Source organism: Diabrotica undecimpunctata, chromosome 3 (genome assembly GCF_040954645.1).
Source record: "Diabrotica undecimpunctata isolate CICGRU chromosome 3, icDiaUnde3, whole genome shotgun sequence".
NCBI lineage: Eukaryota > Metazoa > Arthropoda > Insecta > Coleoptera > Chrysomelidae > Diabrotica > Diabrotica undecimpunctata.
In genome coordinates, this window is record NC_092805.1 from 43,148,485 (window position 1) to 43,159,668 (window position 11,184).

The 11,184-nt window shown below is 35.6% G+C and overlaps 2 protein-coding genes across 3 annotated transcripts in view; one reads left to right on the forward strand and one right to left on the reverse strand.

The window, feature by feature from the left end:
• LOC140436736 (hydrocephalus-inducing protein homolog) overlaps positions 1-11,184 on the reverse strand; it is a 371,509-nt gene that overhangs the window by 357,946 nt on the left and 2,379 nt on the right. The gene's annotated exons all lie outside the window — the stretch shown is intronic.
• Positions 1-11,184, forward strand: part of LOC140436737 (uncharacterized) — a 167,799-nt gene that overhangs the window by 49,907 nt on the left and 106,708 nt on the right. The window lies entirely within an intron of this gene.

Consider the following 11,184-nt stretch of genomic DNA (forward strand, 5'->3'; position numbering starts at 1 on the left):
CATAATTACTTACTATGGCAGCGGCATGTGGTCGAGCATTATCGTGCATTAACATGAAGCTGTCATATCCTATGTAACCAACATATGGCAAAACATGATCTTGCAGAATATTTTAAACTTAAGTGTCACCAGTCATCCGTAAAATCACTTCCACAAGTGCGGTGCGTCCCTCCCAACTAATACCTCCCAAACCATTATGCCACCATCTCCAAACCTAACGGTTTGGGCAAGATTACAGGTGGCGAATCATTCTCCAACTCTTCTGAGACGTGGTTTGGGCCATCTGGTTTATATAATAGGATTTTGGTCTCATCAGTGAAAAGAATATTTTCCAGTTGTCGATATTCAATGAACATGTCTTCTTGCAAATTCTAAACGACGAGCTTTATGATTTTGGAGAAGACGTGGAACTTTTGCAGTGCGTCTACGCTTTAAATTTGTTTCTTTTAATCTTCGTCTAACTGTTTTTGAACTCACATTAACTTGTCTGACATTTATAAGCTCGTTTGCTTGTCTCATGGTACCTTTTTAAAATATTCGAAACTGTAGATTGACTTCTCTTGAGACGTCGTGTAATATCTTTTTGTATATATCCTTCCTTGTACAAAATTACAATATGTGCTGCTTGGGCTTCATCGCAATGTCGAATTGGTGGCATATTTGTTTTAAACTTAGTCGAATCAAAACAATGTTTAATTAAACTTAATAGATTAAACTAAAAATAACCGAATTACTATGGTTTTTTACCTTTTTTTGCTTTATGTGAAGAAGGTTTTATATGATAAAATGCACGCATGACACTAAACGCTGTATATACGTCAAAATAAACGTCAAACTATTTCAAATCAATTGAGTACATCAGCCTTCCGTATGAGTAAAATCAGTAATCTAAAATTATTTTGAAATAATAGTGACTAAAAAAAGGATTGAAAAATTCCAAAATATTTGATATTTTTGTCCATAAGTTTATTTGCTAAGCTTTTAAAAAAATTCACATTAAAGGTAAACTTTGAATATTTTAATCAATCCTATTTTCGTAGTACATAGTATAAAACATTCGTCTTTTCTAGACACAAACCTTCATGTTATTTACTTGCTAGTAAACAATTATAACAGGGATCTGCAGATTCAATGCTTTATAAATATTTTTTTAGGGCAGGCATAAAAGTTATGGAATTTAAACCCATAAGTGAAAGGAAATCATACATACGAGTAAACAGCAAAACCGAACAAGTTATCCATAATAAATGTTTATGCACCCTCAGAAAACATTGATGACTTGACAAAACGACAGTTCTATGAAGCACTAGAAGAAAACGCCCAGAAAATCCCAGAGAAGATATACTAATCATTATAGGAGATTTCAACGCCCAAATAGGCAAAAAAAATTAATTGCTTCAGAGAGTTGCAGGTGCAAACTCAATACATGACACAACAAACAGTAATGGAGAAAGACTATGTAATTTAGCAGCGGCATTAAACATGGACATAAGTAGCACGAGATATAAACACAAAGACTTACACAAAATAACATGGATGAGATCAGGAAGTCTGGAGGGAAATCAAATAGACCATGTATTGATTAAAAAGGCACACAAACAATCGATAAATAATATTGTTCTGAAGCTATTTTCTTGTAGCATTTTAAAGTAATTACTCTTTAAATGGGAATCTAGATCTAGAACAATAATGTAACTTTGAATGTGTGTTTTAAAAACCTCAAGACTCTTTGTTGTGTTCCATAATACTTTTTATAGATCAGTCCTTACATTAGGCATCCTGGCCTATACATAAAAACGTAAGCCGGTGTGGGGTAATATTGCACTTTGATTGCATTGGTGGCAAGCAAGCAATTTAATTAAACCCAGCCTGTGAGACATGTTCACCCCTTAGAATTACGTTCGGGTGTAACAATTCATTGGAGCGAGGTGTAATAACTCGTGTATAACAGGAATCACTCCACCCCGCTCTAATGCTCCAGACCATCCCTTTCCCCTCTATAGCACTCTGATACTCGATAGGGGCACAACTATCAGCCAAATGCTCTTCATGTGGGAGTCCTGGGTAGTAGAACTCAACATGGTTCCCTAATCGATTTTAATTCAGGCCAGCGTAAAGCGCTTTATTCCTGTTATCCTCTTGTGACTTATCCAATCAAATTAATCAATCAATCAGTTTATAACGTTCTACGCCGTCTTCTGATTTCCAGTCTTCATTTATCTCGGTCGTTCCAAAGGTTTTCTTCAACTCCCCTCTCCCTAAGTCTTTATCGATTCCTTCTCTCCAACTTAATCTCGGTCTACCTTGCTTTCTTCTTCCACGCGATGTCCAGTTTAATACTTTCTTTGGTATTCTGTGTTCATCCATTCTTTAGACGTGTCCATACCATCTAAGTTGATTTATTCTGATGTCCTCTGTTATATTGTTCTTAACACCCATAATTTCTCGTATTCTTTCGTTTCTAACTCTAATCTAGATCTAACTCTAATCTGTCTAACTAGATTTTCCAGCCGCTCTTCTCTAGAAGTCCATTTGGTGTTGCTTCGAATGCTTTTAAGTTTTTTCCTTTCAGTGGCCATACCTCACATCCATATTTAACAATGCATTTTATAATGCTGTTATAGATTTTGTATTTGTTTTCTTTGGAGATTGTTTCGTCCCACAGTACACTGTTTAACTGCCTAATGGCTTGTATTCCCTGGTTATTTGTATGTTTAATTTCTTTGTCTATTTTGCCATCGTTGGTTATTTGCAGGCCTAAGTATTTGTATTTTTGACAGTGATTTATTTCTCGCTGTATTTCTTCCAAGATTATATTTTGTTGATTTCTCCCAATACACATGTATTCAGTTTTCTTGATATTTACTTCTAGCCCACATAGTTCGTATTCTTCTATAAATTTACGGGTCATATATTCGAGGTCTTCATAGTCTTGGGCCATTACTATCTGGTCGTCTGTAAAACTCAATGTGTACAATATTGCGTCGTTTAGAGGTATTTCCATGTTTCTGCATTTTCTTTTCCAGGTCTTCATCGCTTGTTCCGAGTAGATCTTAAACAAAATGGGAGACACGCAGCATCCTTGTTTGAGTCCTTTGCGGATAGTGAAACCCTTGGATACCTCCTGACCTTTCTTTATTTTACTTGTGTTGTTCTTGTAGAGGTCTTGAACAGCCTTAATTAAAGTTACACTAATATTTGTTTTCTCGAGAGCTTCCCAAAGTTTTTTTTGTGGCACACTATCACAAGCTTTTTTAAGATCCACGTAGAGGAGATGTATTGGTTGATTTCATGCAATTTTTTTTTTTTCGATTAGCTGGGTAACATTAAAGATATGGTCAATAGTTGATCTACCTGCTCTTAAGCCGGCCAGTTCTTCGGCCTTTATATCACAGAATTCACCTTCCAGTCTCTTTTTGATGAGTTTCCGGTAAACTCCGAGATGGTGCTAAGGACTGCGATTCCTCGATAATTGTCACATACATCTTTACTACCCTTTATATGTATTGTCGTGATAAACGATGTCCTCCACTCTATCGATATATTCTCTCGGTTAATACATTTTTGGTAAAGGCTGGCTAGCTGCTAATATAATTTGCTTGTACCGTACTTAAGTAGCTCAGGTGGGATATTGCCAGGGTCTGGTGATTTTCTATTCTTTAATGCTTGGCATACTCGTGCTACTTCTTTGTCGTCAATCCTAATTGGAGAAGATATTGTATGTACTTGCACCTCTGATTGTGTTTGAAGGTGATTGCACGTATTCTGCCCTTTCTTCCGCAAGTGGATTTGCGAAGTATTTGTTTCATTTATCTAGGATGGTCAGTGAGATGATGTCTTTAGTCTTATCTTGTCGAAGAGATCGAAGTATTTTCCAGCTTTCGGTGCTTCTGCTACCCCCAAGTAAGTGTTTTATTCTGGAGTAGTTTCTTTCCAGCTTTCGTTTTTCTTCTTAGATATCGCACCTCGTACATTTCTTTGGGCTGTTCGATATTCGTTTTTATTTTAATCAGTATTTTTATTTAAGTGTTTGTGGTATTTACCTAGTTTAATCTTTATTTTTTCTTCGATTTCATCATCCCACTAATATGGTTTTCTTTGTTAGGTTTTTTCATATTTACCCAGGGCTTCTTCTACTGCACTTTTGAGACATTGTTTTATGTAATTGTAATGGTGCTCAATACTATCAAAGTTTTCTTGTAAGAGCTTTTCATCGAGTCGGTTTTTGTACAGTGCCTTTGTGCTTTCATGGTTGAGGCTATCCAAGTTGTATTTGGTTTCTATTGTTTTTTTGCTCTTGTTCCTTGTTGTGTTTTTTTCTCTTGGCTACTCGTATGGGCATTATTTTAGCCTTTACTAGATAGTGGTCGCTTCCAAATGTGCTTCCTCTAAACGCTCTTGCGTCTTGTATATTGAGTTGCATATTTTGTCGGGCGATCACATAGTCTATAATGGATTTAAAATTTCTTGATTGTTGGACCCAAATGAATTTATGTATTTCTCGGTGCTGGGAAAAACCGTTAAATATTCTCAGGTTGTTTTGTTCACATATGTTGATGAGCTTATCTCCATTGTTGTTTCTAGTATCTTCTTTGAATTGACCATTTTATCTTTAACTTTTTTGCCCATTCTCGCATTTAGGTCTCCTAATTAGGAGTATTTCTCTTGATGTTCCTATTTTTGATATTTCGTAACATAGTTGCTCAAAGAACTCTTCTTTATCTTTTAATAAAGCGTCATCGTTTACTGCATAGATGCCAAGAATGGTAACTTTACTATCATACAGGGTCAGGTTAAGTTTGATGATGCGCTGATTCACTGCTTCCCAGGCTGTTATGCACCTTCTAAGTCATTTTCTTGTATGGCCACTCCTTGTTGAGCTGTTTTATCTCTCTGTATTCCTGCGTACAAGTAGTCGTATTCTCCTAGGTTTTCTAAACCTACAGGTACTAAGATATCCATTTTTGATCTATTGGCTTCCGAAATTACGTCCTTGAGTTTATTGGAGAGCCCTTAAACGTTCCAAGTGCCAATATTAATAGTCCGTTTTCTAAGCTTAAGTCGTCTTCTTTTGTTCAATCGTTTCTGAGGTCTGTTACTGGAAGTTTTAACCTTTAAAGTCATTAACAAGTATCAAGGGGTTAACCCGATGCCTCAATCTCCATCCTGGAGGACCGGAGAATTGATTTTGGAGTGCATCTCCTAGACCGGTTGCTTTCTCTACGGCTCAAAGAGACCTGTCTTCCCTTTATTCCTTTTATCCCCTAAATGTTGTGTTGCCACCTCCGCCATTGGATCACCAAGCCGTTGTGGTCTTCAAACGTTACCCTGGTCAAGGGACTCTTAGCCGGTACTAGTTTACCGGGTCAGGAAACACCTGTAATCTGCGGAAGGTAGGGATCGATTCTCTTTCCCTGATAGGACTATCCGAAAAGTAGTTCCTACCCGCTACCTATGAGTTCACTACCACTACCATAGGTAGCGGGTGCCTTATCCGCGAAACTAAAATTGCTTGCTTGGGCCTCAAGCCTTCGCTCCGGGTTTCACCCAGTTCGGAGGCTTGGTGCTCAAGGACTGCCCTACGTGTCTGGGTTTTTGTTGGGTTGGTTTTTGTTAGTGTTTTTTTTTATTTTTTTGTCGTTTTTTTTAGGTTTTTTATAAATTTTTTTTGTAGGATGTTCTAAAAAGTAAAATCTTAAAAACTGGGGCCTACGCAGTGTCATTGCGCTTGTCTGCATTGATAGAGCTACGAATTGTCCTCTTTCTTTTACTATCCCTCTGGGGTTTGTTCTCTCTAGGGTTTGTTTCTCTTATTCTCTCCGGGTAGTTTTTATTTTGTTTTCTCGCCATTGTTTATTTTTATTCTCTATATGGTTTATTTTGGTTTTACTGTCGCTCTGAATACCTTTTATTTTATTCCACTATTTGTTGTTTTGGACGTTTGGGTTTCCATCAATGAAACGCGTTGTATCTTATGATCTCTTGCAGTATGGAACTCATGTGATTCTCCAGTTCTTCGAATTTTATCCTAGCTCTTTCCTTGATTATTTCAGTCACCCTAACTTGTTGCAGTTCTCTGAATAAGAATCGTTCAGCGACGTATCTTAGAACGTTGACTGCTTCTCTTAACCTGCTAATATGGGCCGCTTCTATCTTTTTCTTTGTGGTGTTACATACGTGTCCCCATGCAAGAGATGCGTATGTTAGTATCAGTAGTATGATACTATTTATTAACTTCATTTTTGTTTTTATCCTCAGTTCACTTTTTCTACCTACAAGTCCTTTTATTGACGCTTTTTCCATGTTTGATTTTTGTGTTGTAGCGTCTACGTGTATTGAAAATGTTAGTCCTTTGCCCATTATAACTCCCAGGTATTTAGCTTTTTTCCATTCGATGGGGTTGTCTTGCACTATTAGTTGTTCTTCTGGCTGTTGATGTCGTCTCTTTTTGAAGAGCACTGCTTGCATTTTTTTATGGCGATCTTCCCTTGTAAACTCCATTCTTCGATGTTTTCCAACGCTGTTTGCAGGTTATTTACTGCAATGTCTAGATTTTTATGTTTAGCCACTATCGCTGTGTCATCGGCATAAAGGTTGAATAAGGTTCCGGGTGTTCTTGGAATATCGGCGATGTATATCGTGTACAGTAGTGGAGACAGGACCACTACCTGTGTTACTACAGCCTCCGGGGTTCCGAGGTTAGACAGAACTTGTCCTATCCGAACTCTGAAACTCCGTCCGCTCAAGTTTGATGAGATTAGTCTCTTTATTGCCCCACAGTATCCGTAGCCTCTCAATTTGTAGATTAGTCCTTTGTGCCAGACTCTATCGAAAGCTTTGTTTACATCCAGGAAGGCTGCTTCTATGTATTGTTTATCTGCGAATCCAGCTACTATGTACTCTGTTAGTCTGAGTACTTGTAGCTCGCTGGAGTGCTCTGATCTAAATCTAAATTGCGCCTCAGGTATTATTCCTAGCCTGTTTGTTGCAGCTTAAAGTCTGTTGAGGATGAGTCTCTCTATTATTTTGGTGATTGCTGGCAGTAAGCTTATCGGCCTGTAGTTGTGTGGGAACGTGCTGTCCTTTCCTGGTTTTATTATCATTATAACATGGGCCTCGCTCCATCGGTTTTGCATTGGTGGTGTATTGGCTAAATCGTGCAGTACATGATGCTGATAGAAAATTCATTCAGGTATCAAAGGTCCAAAAATCTTTGCAGGCCATAACAATGAAAAAACCTTTTCCACTGTAACAAAAATTATGCTGAATTATATTTTGATTTTTTAATTTTAATCAACCTATTCTGGGTCCGCCACTGATAATTAATGTCACTTTGACCAAAAATGTTGCGTTCAAATGAGGTAAAAATTTAAAAGACTGGCTAGGTACTTGATATATAAGAGTGTAAACTATTCAATGGACGTAGCTGTACCGATATTAGCGAGACGCAGTTCGGGTTCCGAAATGGAATGATTACTCGAGAAGGACTATTTGCCATCAACATATTGATTCAGCGATGTCGGGATGTAAACGTTGATCTACATTTGTGCTTTGTTGACTACGGAAAAGCTTTCAATAAAGTAAGACATGAAAAACTAATATCAATACTTATACAAACATCATATTGGAACCAAAGTGCCATAGTTCAAATTGATAGGCAACACTCAGAAGAAATGAAGATCTGTAGAGGAGTTAGACAGGGATGTGTTTTATCGCCACTTTTGTTTAACTTATATTCTGAAGAAATTTTCCAAAACACGCTCAATAATATCAAAGCGGGAGTTACCGTTAACGGAAAATTAATTAACAACTTACGATATGCAGATGACACTGTGATCATAGCAAGAAGTATAGAAGATCTACAACATCTTATGGAAAGCTTAAGTATGAATAGTGCTGAGATGGGAATTACTATAACCGCTAAAAAAACGAAGTACATGCTAATTACAAAAAGACCACAAAATATACATCACCTATTGACAATAAATGGTAACGTAATAGAACAAGTAGAAAAATATCAGTACTTGGAAACTTTGATCAATGAAACCAATGATCATACTGCAGAAATAAACAGGCGAATAGAGATTGCCAGATCAGCATTTATACGAATAAAGCCACTCCTAATGTGCAAAAATCTAAATTTGGAGATCAGACTACGTACCATTCGCTGTTATATATTTCCAATATTATTATATAGAGCTGACACTTGGACATTAAAAAAATGCAATTTAAAACGAATCGAAGCTTACGAACTCTGTTTATACCGCAGAGTATTAAAAATATCATGAACTAATAGAATTACAAATAAAGAAGTACTGGAGAGGGTTGGTAAAGAAACAGAACTAATCACCACTATGCAAACCAGGAAACTGGAATACCTAGGCCACGTGATGAGGGGACCAAAATATGAAATTTTGAGACTCATAATACAGGGAAAGATTCAAGGAAGGAGATCTGTTGGCCGAAGGCAGAACTCATGGTTGAAGAATCTACGTGATTGGTATCAATGCAGATCGATTGATTTGTTTAGAGCAGCAAGCCCAAAATAAAAATAGCCATTATGATTGCTAACCTCCATAGGGAGACGGCATTCTAAGAAGAGGAAGAAGCTGTACTTACATTAGCAATGTCTGCTTGATCTAAATACAAATTACGTCTCTTTATAGAATTTTGTTTTAAATTTTGAATATACATATAGAAAACATCTTTTGTTTTAAATTTTGAATATATAGAAAACATCACTTAAAAATGTCCACAATCAAAGGAAACCGACAGCACACACATCACTTAAATATTAGCCACCTTACTGTTGTGTCGATTTTGCTGTAGTAGGTAGGCTGGTTCCTGAAAAACTGATACGACTCTTAACGCGTATTTTGTAGAAAATTGAGCAGTGTATTTTGAAGGGTAAATACTTATTATTTACATACTGGCACTGTCAAATCTTAAAATTTGTTAGATAACTTAATCCATGATACTATGACTAACAAGATAGGATCTTCCCGTAGCACAAAATCGGTCGTGTTCGCGCATGCCGTCATTGGAGAGTAGAATTTGAATTCTTGTTAAAGCTAAATGGGATTTTTATGCATTCTGTGATGAAATTATTCAATTAGCAAAATAATAATATTAAACAAAGGTTTAATAATTACAGTAATCGTACACAAAAGGATATCTCCAAACTATTTATTAAAGATTATTTATTGACACATACAAAAAACTGATATTACGAACGTGCAACTCTCCAATTACGTCACGACTTATGCGCAATATCTTATCTTCTTAATCATAGTATCATGACTTAATCTGTTCAACCTCAAAAAATGGCTCCATATGCTAGCAAAGAACTAAAAGCAAGAATTGGAACGAAATTATAAGATGATTGGTCACTATCTGCCGTAGTGAAGTATTTTAAAGTAAGCAGAATAACAGTTTTTAATATGAATGAAAGATTGAGAGAACAAGAAACTCTCGAAAGAAAGCAAGGTTCTGGAAGACAAAAAATATCTACCGCTCATGAAGATCGTATGCTTTTGGAGAGATTACAAGTAAATCAACTGCTAGAAACTGCAAGATTTATGTCACAGTTTCCGGGAAGAAAGACAACTTGCACAAAATTAAAGCATCGCGTCTTAGGTACCGAACTGCAGCAAAAAACAAGCTCTTACACCACAACAGAGGCAATCAAGACTTATATTTGCTTTAAACCATCAGCTACAAAATCAAGATTTTTGGGAGAGGGTAATATTTACAGATGATTAAATTGTTCAATCTTCTAAAAAGAGCAAAATTTAGGTGTATAGACCAGATAATAATAGATTTAATCCTCTATATGTTGATAGATAGCGAGCAGCTGGTCATTTTACCACCAATGTAAGGGGATGGATTTCATCTAGAGGAATGGGAATGGTATGGCGTATTGATGAAAGGTTTGTTGGGCAGACTTATCTAAATATTCTAGAAAACATCACGTTTCCCAGTGTAGAACAGTTGTATAATATTATAACTTAAATTCACATTAATATAACGTTAATATAACAGAAAATAATTTTATCCTCCAAGATAATTGTCTTGTTCAAACTGCAGATATAATAAACCAGTGGCTCCAGAAGAACAACATCGAAACCTTACTATGGCCAGCTATAGTCCAGATTTAAACCCAATCGAGAATGTGAGGGATGTTATTATAAAACGGTTGTATCGGCGTAATTTTATACCTCAAAATGCTGAAGGGCTGTGGCACTGTTTACAATAGGTTTGTTTGGGAAGAGCTCTTTAAAGAAGATAATTTCATAGTTCCTTTCACGCAGATGGACCGAATACTACAAGCTGTTATCAATGCTGATGGAGATATTACAAAATATTAATTTTACTTTTATATACCTAAATTTAGTATAGTTTTGATCTTCCAGACCCTCGCTTTCTTTCGAGAGTTTCTTTTTCCCTCCATTTTTTATCAATAGAAAAACTGTGTTTCTCCTTATGTTAAAAATGTTTTGTTGCCTTTGATAGTACCCAATTATCTTTCAATTTGGTTACAATTCTTACTTTAATATATTTTTGAGTTAAGTCGTTTGATTTATTCCTTAATAATAAAAATAATAACAACAAATGTAAAAATTAAAATATGAAAATTAAAAAAATAAATAAATAAATAAAATAAATAAAGATATAAAAAATAAAAAAAAATTAAAAAAAAGAACAAATAAAAAAAATTATAATTAAAAAAAAACACACAAAGAGGGCCTAAACCTCCAAGGTGTTGAACCGGGTTTATGCCATAGCGCTGTGGTAAATATATACATATATATACATATATATATATATATATATATATATATATATATATATATATATATATATATATATATATAGTGAAAAAGCGATAAACGCTTGTCATCAACGCTGATCAAATAAAATACAAAACTCAAATATTTGGGTGTGCAGCGGAAGATAGGACAAAGAAGTACTCTTTTTAGTAAACCAAGCTTTCGCAAATCTTTATTTGCATCATCAGGGTGCTACAATAAACAAAATTAGTACAAAATACAGAAAAGGAATTATTTTGCATCTTACACTAATTGAGGTTGGTTGTCGTGATGTTTATCAAATGAAATGAGCAACTCATTTGACCCCTACAAATGATGGTGAAAACTATCCAAAATTGTTTTTTAAAAAACGTTC